Source organism: Lontra canadensis, unplaced genomic scaffold, assembly GCF_010015895.1.
Source record: "Lontra canadensis isolate GAN:19392208 unplaced genomic scaffold, GSC_riverotter_1.0 scaffold112, whole genome shotgun sequence".
NCBI classification, from domain to species: Eukaryota; Metazoa; Chordata; class Mammalia; order Carnivora; family Mustelidae; genus Lontra; species Lontra canadensis.
Window position 1 is genome coordinate 3,794,888 of NW_022631106.1, and position 12,065 is coordinate 3,806,952.

The following is a 12,065-nucleotide window of genomic DNA, read 5'->3' on the forward strand; positions in this document are numbered from 1 at the left end:
ATGCTGAGCTGGGAACCTGATGCAGTACTCGATCCCAGGACCCTGGGAACATGACCTGAGCTGAAGGCAGACACTTACCCTACTGAGCCACCCAGGCATCCCCAGTTCTACTCTTTTGTTAACTTTGTAATGCTTTATGTTTGAATAATCTGCAGGTGATCAATAGAAACAGAACATTTAGGATTTTCTCATGCAGCTACCATTTTCAAAAAGAAAAGGATTTCTTTCTTTTTCTTTTTTTTTAAGTTTTATTTATTTATTTGACAGGCAGAGATCATAAGTAGGCAGAGGGAGAGAGGAGGAAGCAGGCTTCCTGCTGAGCAGAGAGCCTGATGTGGGACTCGATCCCAGGACCCTGGGATCATGACCTGAGCCGAAGGCAGAGGCTTAACCCACTGAGCCACCCAGGCGCCCCAGGATTTATTTCTTGTAAGCTCAGTAGAGTGTATTTCCAAGGTCTTGAGAGAGTTTACAAAATACTATTATTTCAAGAAACCCAGAGGTATCAAAGATCTTTGTATAGTCAGTGAGGTGGCCTTTTGACCATAATTGTGGAACTCCTTAAAAACAATATTGTTTATTCATTTTATCTGAAATGAAAACTATTTTTCTCAGATGTAGCTTATTAAATAAGTGGCCTGTGTTTGAGACTCTCTACATGTATTTTTGCACGTACAGGGTAGTATAAGATGAAAGAGAAATAGGCACTTAACTGTTGACCTGGCAGTTAGCTGTTCTGTTAAAAGGTGTAAAACGGAAAGACTTTGTGATGAGCACATTTAGGACTCAATGTAGGAAACATGGAACAAGAAAGGTAGAGCATCATCAAGTTCAGCTTTCTCTGATGAAGTAATGAGGTAACACCCAGAATTGGTTAAATTTAAGATTAAAGCCCAAGTAGTCCCCTGATTTCCCAGCCCTGGAGCATTGTTGGGATTTTGATTCAGACAGTCATGGCATATTTCTCTGCTGCACATTAGCAAGGTCATGATCAGTGCTTTTCCTTCCCTGGGGCACTTGCTGAACCCCACCTCACAGTGTAAAGGCCAGTAGATCTAGAGTGGTGCTGAGAATCTGTATTTCTAACAAGTTAGTGGGCACTGTGGAAGTTGCTGGGCTGGGACCACATTTCAAGGTAATGTTTGTACATTACAATTGCCTGAGGAGCTTTCCTCTCAACATTTTTTTATGAAAAATTTTAAACCTGCAGAAAAGGTAAAAGAACTGTAAAATGAAAAATTATATATATCTTAGATATTATAATTAATATTAGATTTGCTTTCTTACGTAATTAATAGTCCGTTCCTATTTTTTAATACTTTAAATTTTTAAGTGTTTGTTAAAAGATTTTATTTATTTATTTGACAGAGAGATCACAACTAGACAGAGAGGCAGGCAGAGAGAGAGGGAGAAGCGGGCTCCCTGCTGAGCAGAGAGCCCGATGTGGGGCTTGATCCCAGGACCCTGAGATCCAGGCGCCCAATACTTTATTTTCTTAAGGTAGTTTTAGGTTTGCAGCAACATATAAAGAAGATACAGACATTTCCTATATACCTCTTACCCCTACACATGCACAGTGTCTCATGTTATCAACATCCCCTACCACAGTGGTACACTTGTTACAATTGGCAAAACTACATTGATATTTTGTCATCACCCAGTCATAATTCATATTAGTTCACTCTTGGTGTTGTACATCTATGGGTTTGGACATATTTTTGTCATTATAGTATCACACAGAGTATTTTCACTGCCCTAAAAATCCTCTTTTACAAATGAAATGATGTTTGGAGGCTAGGAGGAAAGGAAGGGATTTGAGCTTGAACCTGATGCACCCTGTTCATGTGTTTTTGAAATTCCTTTTAAATGAAATAAGTTTTGTTCCTTTTAGTGGATTTCACCGTTCTTCTCTTTCTCCAGAAATGATTGGGAAAATTATTAAGACTCCCATAATCTTCTGTGGACTTACCATTATAGTGAATCCTCCCCTTAATTTTAAATTATTCTTCAGAATTGGGAAGGGAAGCTGGTTCTGCAAGTTTCTGTGTAACATGTGTAGTAAAAGCAGCATCAAAAGAGTAGGTGTAGGTTTTAATATAATTTATTATTAATTTAAAACTCAGTGGGAGATGAAATGGGCTCAGAAAGCCCGCAGGAGTAGCTGGTGTGTAATTTACTACGGCCCTGGGGCTGAAGTGACCCACACACCCTTCCTTCATAAACACTCCAGAACTTACTTATTTTATGTTGATTTTATTCCTTTGAGAACTGATTACTCCTAGGAGTGTAATCAAGATGGGCTTTTGTGGAGTGGAGCTGAAGGGAAAATGGCAGGCACCCATCTCAGAATGAGTGGTTTTACCATCTTGAGATGAGTAATGCTTAAAAGTTTCACTATTCAGGGTGCCCGGGTGGCTCAGCGGGTTAAGCCTCTGCCTTCAGCTCAGGTCGTGATCTCAGGGTCCTGGGATGGAGTCCCGTATTGGGCTCTCTGCTCAGCAGGGGGCCTGCTTCTCCCCCATCTCTCTCTGTTTGCCTCTCTGCCTACTTGTGATCTCTCTTTGTCAAATAAATAAATAAAATCTTTAAAAAAAAAGTTTCACTATTCAGAAAATGGGATATTATAAAATCTAGAGGAGTTGTTTCCTTTACCTGGCCTCCTGTCCCTTTTCTACCCTGTACAACTACATTTCCCCTCTTCTCTAGCTATTTTTACAGAATGGAAAGCAGTCTCTTTCGCAGGTCTTGTAGAATGGTTTCAGTTAGTTACTCCTTCCCCTCCCAACCATGAACTGCTGGTGGGCTTGGAAAGACAAAAGCATAGTCTCTTAGAGCCTTTCTCCTTTGTGTATTTAGAATCTTGGAGCTGTCATTCCTCCTGGTCTGGAACCCGATGTCAGTTGACCTCTAACCAGTCAGTATTCCAGCACCCCAGAGAGGCATTTCGGGTGACTTCCAGGACTATGGATTGGAACTGATGGGATACTGGTGTTGTGGACTCTCCCACTCAGTGAGCCACAGTGGTCTAAAATCAGCCTGCTATTTTTAGGCTTTCGAATGCCCCTGACCCTGGCCTGGAATCTCTATGTCTGCAGGAGGACAAAAGCAGCTAAGCCCAGACCTGGAGCTCTTACCTGACCCTGTGTGATTGAGGAAGGAAGTGACTGTTGTTGGTGATGGTCAGGAGAGGCCTGACTCTTCAGGGGAAGGATGAAGGGATGTCTGAAACCACTGTATATAAGGCCTGTAGAAGACCTTTGTGTTCATCTGGTCTGTTAACCTCTTGGGGCCCAGAGAGGTTAAACTTCTTTCATGAGGTAACCTAGCAAGTTGGTATCTTGGTTCTCTTGAATTGGATCTTGGATCTAGAATTGGATCTCTCTGAAAGTTGGCACTAGAGAAATGAACACTGGGTGTTAGGTAGTGCAGTTGATGTAGGAGATGTAGGAGAAGACATTCCCATGTTGAGGGAGAAGAGCGGAGTCAGGAAGGTGTAGGTGGTTGATGTCCCAGTCTCCTGTGGCTCTCAGCTTGTCAGGCCAAAGGGCAAAATATACAGTGTTTGGGGCAGTTGAGAACAGAGATTTAGAGCCAGACAGACCAAGATTTAAATATCTTTTCTAGCATTTAGTAGCTTGGAAACCTCGGACAAATAATCTTTTAACTTTAATTTTTCTGACCTGAAAGAAAGAAATAATCACCTCCCCCCGCCACCCGCCTCCCCTGTCCTGAGCTTCACCTTGAAGAGGTGTACGCAGGTGGCCTTGTACAGTGCCAGTCGAGGTAGGTGATGAGCACATAGTTGTGTTCTAAGGGGCAGCTCCAGGAAAGCCATTTTCCTAAATGAATGACAGACTCTGCTATAGAAAGAGCAAAGCTTTGGAATGATATTTCTGAGCCGGTGTCGCTTCTATTACAAACTGGCTTTATGAGCATGAAAAAGTCACTTAACTTACCTTCCTGGAGCCTTTGTTCCTGCACTGCAGCTTGGAAATAGTAACACTGGCCTCAGAGGGATGGAGGACTAAGGGTGAGTCTAGCAGTGTGTGGCGTGTAGTGGCACTTCATAAATTTAACAGAGCTTGCCCCTGAGAGTGTCTGGTAAGAATTTCTTAATCTTTTTTCTTCTGTTATTATTGAGACTGTTACAGAAAAAAGATCCTATGAGTGAGTTGATTCATTATCCATTATTTGGGGAAATCATAATTTCTTTAATAATAGAGAAGATTGAAGTTTAAAATTTGTATAGAATCAGATATGGTAGAAAATATAAAGAAAGCAATCACCTGGTAAAATGTTATACCTATCCCTTAGCACCTTATTTTTTCTTTTACATTGTAACACTTGATTGTTACATATACATAGTTTACTGTCCTATTAAGAAAAACCCCAAAACTCACAAGGTAAATCTGAAGCACCTGGTTTATGTAAATGGTAATTTACAACCAATATGAGGTAGTTTACTTAAAAGATTGAAATTGCCCTTATTACGTTACAAGCCAGCATTTTGTATCTGTAACCATGCACCCATTTGCCAGATGAACAGCTTTTGGTTGTTACCCATTGACTCATGCACACATTGGCAAGCTCAGGGCCCTGCTTATTACTCTCTGAGAACTGGCCTACTTTCCCTATGCTCCCATGGCCTCACATGCAGAGGGTTGGCTGCTTTCACTGTGCAGCCAACCCTTCTTCCCTGCTTGCTTTCAGGTACTGTTTTGTAGGGAGAGAGGTTCTGGGTTTGTGTGCTGGTCATGTTGTCCAGGGAGCAGCATGGTCGTCATGCTGTGGTTGGCTGGAACTGAAACCGGGGGTGACTGGGGAGAGAAAGAAAGCTGCTGAGAAAGTGGGCTCAGAATTCCTCAGCATTGGTGGACCTGGAGGAAAAGGGGATGGGAGTCAGAAGGGGCCAGTAAGCTTATGTTCCCACTTGTGTCTGTGGGCAGGGTGCTGTTCAGAGACAGATAGGAGGCATCAGATGAAGATTATACTACCTCTCTTCTCACTGGCCAGAACTTCAAATTCCTCTGTGCAGCACTAATGCCTTTTGTTTTCCCTTTGTGTACAGTAAAGGCTTAACATGCAAATGTACAGTGTAGTGACTGAATTTCAGTTGCTATATAATTGAGTTACCTGTTATATGGCAAGGAGATGTTGGGCTGGAAAACAGGAGAGTTCTAGGGTGTAAAGGGAGAGTGGAAGGGATGAGGGGGCAGTCTTGCAGTGACAAATGGGGTTCTCCTTGGCACACTTCCAACATTTTTGCTAAGGCTAGCCCTGTTTATCTTCACCTATGTACTAGACAGGTAGAAGTTGTTAGAGGGCAAAGGTCTTCTGTTTCTTGGACAGTGTCTGAATGGAAGGCTTCTTGAATAGCCTGGCCAGGGCACCAATGAGGCACCATCTGTTTTATTTTTGTAGTAGGGTTTCCTGTGGAGAGCAAATGAAAAATCTGTAGATTTTGGGCTAAATGCTTCCCATAATACCCTTAAGTCACTCTTCTCAGTCATTGTTGGGGGTGGGGCAGGGCCAAGGCAAAAAGGCAGGCAGGGGCCAGCTGGCCCATAGGAGGCCCTTTGTATCTAGCCAGAGGAATTCAGGTTTCATCCTGAAGCTGTAGGTTGAAGGCTTTGAAGCAGCAGGGGCAGAGAGAGAGAGAGAGAGAGAGTCAGGTTTGGACTTGGAACAAGCTCTTCAGCAGTAGTGGAGAAGGTAGCATGGAGCAGAGTGTGGCCAAAGACAAGGAGACCCGTTTGGATGCTGTTGGAATAGGAACTAGAAATGGAGGTAGAAAGAAAGATGAAAATTCGAGAGTGGCATGAATAGGATGGCTGACTGACTAAAGTGTGATTGTGACACTGAAGTCTCAGAACTTGGAATGGTTGCCAACAGATGCTCTTGGGACAAATGGTGCTTTTCTGAGGGAAGAAACCCACTTCTTCCACCTTCTATTTTCTAATGCTTTTTCCCTGTTATATTTTACAGAAGTCCACTATTTATAGTTGTTTTATTCCACCAAAAGCAAGTGAATATTAGATACTTCAAAAGTTTAAAAATTCTAGAGATAGTCATGCCTCTGAGACCTGAATTCCTTCCCATTTGTTTTCACACCATCCCTGGCAGTAGCCTTCATCCTAACCTGCCTGGCCTCTCTACATCTGATCTGTTCAGAATAAGAGCCGTATTAGGTCTCCCTCCTTCAGCGATTACCCATTGCTCATAGGATGAAGGCCAAACTCTTTAATAAGACTCTATGCCCAGCTTGGTCCAGCCTCTTACTCGGTCCAGGCCCCAGCCGGGTGCCATGGTCCCCTTTCTTCCTTGTGCTGCCATCACACTGGCCTTCTGTCAGCCCCTACTTCTTGTTTGGATCCTGCCTGCCAAGCACCTAAGATTTCTGCAGGTGCTTCTGGATGTCCTCAGCTGGCTCCTGGTCACAAATATAGGCACTTTTAGCACTGTCTCTTGCTGACATAGCTCGTGGCACAGTTGTATTTTTATATTTGTTTGTGTAATATTTGATTAGTGTTAGGGATCACTATTGTGTGCCCCTTTGTGTATCAGAGTGGCCTGGCACATAACTGCTCCTTATGTGTTTCTAATTTAGCTCTAATGCATTACAATAACTCATTCTGTTGCAGATTCTCTATCATTCAGGGAAGTTGCATCGGTGTTTTTTCTGATTGTCCAGCATAAGATAAACTCCATTGCAGTTTGTCGCTCAGTACTTTAAGTTTGTAACATTCCTCATTTGTTACTTCAGTGAAATGGTGCTCCCTCCTGCTGGATGTAGGCTTTATGAGGACCACAAAATTGCTTTTTGTGACACTTAAAATACTTGGCATCTGGTGGGTACTTAATAAAGGTCTGTTGACTGAAAGTACACTTCAGAAAAGTATCCATTAAAATAAAAGTAATGAAAGCTTTGGCATCAAAAAGATTAGTCTTTCTCTTCTTCCTCTTTCTTCCTTTCTCCCTTCTTCCTCATTTCCTTCCTTTCTCTCTTGACAGATCGGTTTTACTATCTCAGTATTACTACTTGGCTGTGCTATCATGAGCTGTCCACACACGGGAAATTGGGGCTATTGGGTAATTTGGAGTTTTGATTATGAGAAGTTAGTCATTATGACAAATCTGTGAAACATGGATGATAAAACTGCTAATAAAGTTTAATCTTGCACAATTATTTGTCACCTAGAAAAGCTGCCATTCTGACATTTGGTGCTTTTTCTCTCAGTGGGGTGTGTGGATTTCTGTTGGTCAGACATTTTGAATGATGGTTGGTTGGTTTCTGGGAGACATGAAAATGGGGAGACATGAAATCAGGATAATAGTTCTGTTTTAAAAATATCACTGAGGGATACAGATTTCTATGCAACACCAAATCCTGCTATGCGTGTTCTCAGTGGTCCAGCGCCTAGGCTCTTTCCTTGTGGTTCTCAGTACACAAGTGGGAGGTTATTGGTTGGTTGGTTAGTTGGCTCTAGTGGGAGGTTATTTCATTTGCCTTCAGTTTACAGTATGGATGACGCATAAAGTAGTAAAGAGCTGTTGGTTGACTATAGCAGTAGTAAGCTGCCACCCTGATTTGGGGAATAAGAGGTGTGCCACCTTTTTAATTCTTGGATTAAATTAAGTTGGTTGCATGATTTGGAAGAATTTATGAATGTACATCATTGCTCTGAATTACTTAGGTTAATTATCTGATGTGAGCTGTTTTTTTTGTTTTGTTTGGGGTTTTTTCCCCCTATTACTAATTGTTGTCTCTGATAGCTCTGAGATTGGGAAATATCCAGTAGTATTATCTGGAAAAGAAACAGGCCTGGAGTAGTCTGGAGGTAGGGCTGCTTAGTGTTTTATCAAACATGCTGATGAGTGCACACATTAAAGATGATGGGCGTTCCTTTTCTTTTCTCTGCCACTCCTTTTGAATTGCTCAAGGCCAGGAGTCTATGTCTGGAACAGGTGACTCAGATGAAAGAAAGTTTGAAAAGGAAAAAAGCTGTCATTTTCTGGTTACTCACTATCATTCAGACCCAAATTATGCTTTTCTTTCTACTATGCCGTCCCTTCTTGCTTCTTCATTTAGATTCCTGCCTCTTCTGGCTTTTTCAAAAGTTTGTCAGGAGTAAATCAAAGTAGAAAGGAAGGCTGTGAATTAATATTTGTTGATCCTCTGCTCTATGGCAGGCTCTGGGAACATGATGAAATTCAGAGATTACCTAACACGTAAATGTACTGTATCTTGTAGGTGGTAGTGAGAGCTGGGCCTGGACCAGGGTTTGACTCAGAGCTCGCTTCTGGACCGTGGTGCCGCCTCTGCCTTGTCACCACCACCAAATAGGTCCTTCAAAGTCAGCAGGGACAACTGCCTGCCCTGTCCTGAAAAAAATTTTTTAAAAATGGAGACTATTCCTTTTTACTTCTCTGAAGTCACTTAAATACATTCCTAAAGACTGGGATACTTCAAACAGCAAGGAGTATCTACATAAATGTTGGATTCCCCCCTAATCCATTGAACAAAAGAAATGAGAAAAACAGCTCCTGACTGGAAACTGACTTGGACTCTTAATGAATGCAGGGGCTAACCTGAGGGATTAAAGCTTTTTAGGCACAGTATACTGAGAAAGAAATGCTTGCAGTTAGGACTGAAAGTAATTTATATGCGGACTTTTTCTATTTTTAAAAGCAGTAGGATGTCTTTTTTTTTAATACTGGACAATTAAAGACCGTTTCGGTGGGACGAAATTGATAGTAGTTGCCTCTGGGAGGCGATTTAGTGCTTTGAGATTTTTTAAAAAACATTTTTCATTTAAAAAAAATTAATTAACTTATTTATTTGACAGATCACAAGTAGGCAGAGAGGCAGGCAGAGAGAGAGGAAGGGAAGCAGGCTCCCTGCTGAGCAGAGAGCTAGATGCCGGGCTCCATCCCAGGACACTGGGATCATGACCTGAGCCTAAGGCAGAGGCTTTAACCCACTGAGCCCCCCAGATGCCCCAGTGCTTTGAGATTTGTAAAGTGAAAGAAATAGGATAATGATCTGCAAAAGATTTTCGCAGTTCAGTGATTTTTTTTTTTTTCTTTTTTTCTAGACCTCTTGAATCTGTCTTATTCTCTTGTACTTTCAGAATACCCTAGGGACATCGTCTCTGGTGCTTTTTGCAACATCTAATGACCTCTCTTTCTTTTTCTGGCCCCTGTGGCTTGCCTTGCTTTCTGGGTTCTCTTGTCCTTGTGCCAGTGTAGTTTACAGGAAGTACCAGTGGTGGACAGTTAACTGTCTGCCCGGGTTGCCACCAAATAGGAGGGGACTTTGGGAAAGTGACTGAACCTAAGAACCTACTTTTTCATCTGTAAATTATGATGAATCACGATAGTGCCTGTTTCAAAAGGCGGTGGTAAGGATTGTCAAAGATGAACAGAGTCAGACACTAAAGTAGTAAAGACAGATTTTAATCTGTGAAAACTGTTCCAATAGGGAAAAAAGAGTCCAGCATGAACTGAACTCAACCTCAATATATACAGAGATGACTGGCCCTTTTAAAGGGAGAATGAGGGAATAGAGAGGGGGGTGAGCAGGACCGTAGAGTCAGAGAAGTAAAAGGTTCATCCCTATGACACCCCTCTGGGTTTGCTAGCTAGCTCTCACTAAAGTTAGGCTCCTCCCCCACCACAGACACTGGGAGATAGGGGCTGTATCGTCAGGTTAGGGCTGAAACATTTCCTTTTGGCAGCTTGCGCTTTCTCAGGAAAGTATTTTAAGGGAAGGGGGCCTAGTCATCCTAGGGATGTGCCTTGAGCTGTTAGAAACTGAGCTTGTTCCAGTCCTTAGGTTAAGGCCTAGTTGAGAAGAGAGTTTCAGAGGAGTCTGGCTAGAATTTATTCAAGGAGATAATCTCCCAATTAAATGAAATTGTGTTCATAAAGTGATATATGTAAGCATGGTTGCTGGCCATCATATTCCTTGTTACTTCTGGCAGGCCATTTGCCTTGTTTTTTTTAGTCATGGTTGTGTCCTGTTACATGGTGGTTCCTGGAAGGCAGAATTCGTGGCTTAGAGATGGTACTGCGTGGTAGACAGAGTAGGCTGTGAAGCCACTCTGACAATCTCATGATAGCTGACTGCTCAGATAAAGCTGGCATTCAACACAGTGCTTTCCTTCCCTGCACACAATTGAGGTTCAGTGAATAGACACATTAAATCAGGATAGTAGTTCTGTTTTAAAAATATCACTGAGGGATACAGATTTCTGTGTGGCACCAAATCCTGCTATGCTTGACCTCAGTGGTCTAGCCCCTAGGCTCTTCCCCTGTGGTTCTCAGTACTGTTGGTTTTAGTGGGAGAGTGTTATTTCTTTTGCCTTCAGTTTACAGCGTGGATGAGCCAAAAGGAAAAACATATATGAAAACATATTAATAAAGGATATAAATAACATTTGTCTTTTATGTTTTCAGGAGTCCTCAAGTGGTTTTTTTTCCCCCTGAAATATTTAGTTTTAAAGATTTTGTTTTTGTTTGTCATGTTTTTTTGCTGTTAGTATAACTTAAGAAATACAAAGCAGAGGACACTTCTGTAATAGTTGGTGCACTGCTGTGGGTTGTTCTTAGTTGTAATTTAAGCGCCCTGGAGGTTGCCAGCTGCTTTTTCAGTGCCTTGTTGGATTAAGGTTTAAGGCTTATTATATAGATTTACTTTGCATAAACCTGTGGACTGAATAAAGGTTTAAAAAAGCATGTAAATAAACCTGACTCTAAAAACTTGGTTTTTCTACAGCATGGCAGATGAGGAAATTTTTAGGGAATCTCTAAAGTAAAATCCAGAAATGAATTCAGAATTCACTCTGATAGACTAGGGTTGTTAATCAGTTCTTTGTTTGTCCAGCTTTGAGAAGTCAACTGTATAAGTATTGAGGGAACCAGCCTTGGGACTGTCAGAATGGCTTCTGCCTCTTACCTATAAATGAAGAGGGCCCTGTCAATCTTTTGTTAACAGGGTCCTTATGTCTGAGACTCTGGTCCTTCCTGTGCTATATGTGGATTATGGGCCCCAGGCAGCAGACGTTGAATATCCTGGGAGGACGGAAAATAACTATTGGACCTTCAATAGAACATCTGCCTGTGTCTTTGGCTTCAGAGATGATTTATATTGCCTTGATTTATTTTCCTCTATCAGAATTTAAAGTCTACTTTATGGTCTTGTGCTTCTAACTTATTATATAATTTGGAGTTCCACACAATTAAGGTCATTTACTATCTCTAGCAGAATCAAGATTTGAAATAGTGCTTTTTGACCTTAATACAAGGTCAAAAGCAGTAGCTGTTTTTTTCAAGCTTGCTGTGAAGACAGAAAGGAATGTTGACATTCAGATAGGAAAATAAATATTTGAAGATAGGTTTTAGTCTTCTCGGTTTGTCCTGTCAGCATAAGCAAGCCCCTTCCCTTATTCGCTTATTTTTAGAGTAAGGGAAGGAAACATGTCTGTTCAGAAAACCTTGCTAAGTTTTGTGGAAGTGGAAAATTCTCTCCTTGGTCCTTTTCTTCTTTTCTATAGCTAATAATAATCGTAATGATTATAGTCAGCATTTGAGTGTTTATGAGTTGGACGCTGTACTGAGTTTTCTACCCTGAAAGTTCCCCCTTAGTTTTTTTTACAAATAGCTACAGATGATGAGACCAGGGCCCGTTTTTCTCTCACCTAAGACTAGGAAGAGCTTTTTTTTTTTTTTTTTTTAAAGGGACCTGATAATTAAATGCAACTTCGTGATGCTTGAGGACTCTCAAGGGCTCTTGAAGACTCAGTATTTTATTATAAATTTTGTAGTTTTTACTGTCCATCTTATATAAGGGAGTGTAGAAGGCGATAGATCCTTTTCTCCCTTGAACATATCATAGATTCCGTGCTAATGAGGGATTCCTTGCCCATTTGCTAAGTTAGATCAGAGGAGTTTTACTCTTTTTCTCTCCCTCCCCCCTTCCTTTAATTACCCAGTTTTAACTTCCAACGTGGTAAGTATGGATATAACCCTCCTAAACAAAAGCTCTTTGGGGTTTTTAATTTTTA

The 12,065-nt window shown here is 41.5% G+C and overlaps 1 protein-coding gene across 26 annotated transcripts in view; it reads left to right on the plus strand.

Moving 5' to 3' along the window:
• The window catches only part of MAP4K4 (mitogen-activated protein kinase kinase kinase kinase 4), a 189,414-nt gene that overhangs the window by 27,836 nt on the left and 149,513 nt on the right, over window positions 1–12,065 (plus strand). The window lies entirely within an intron of this gene.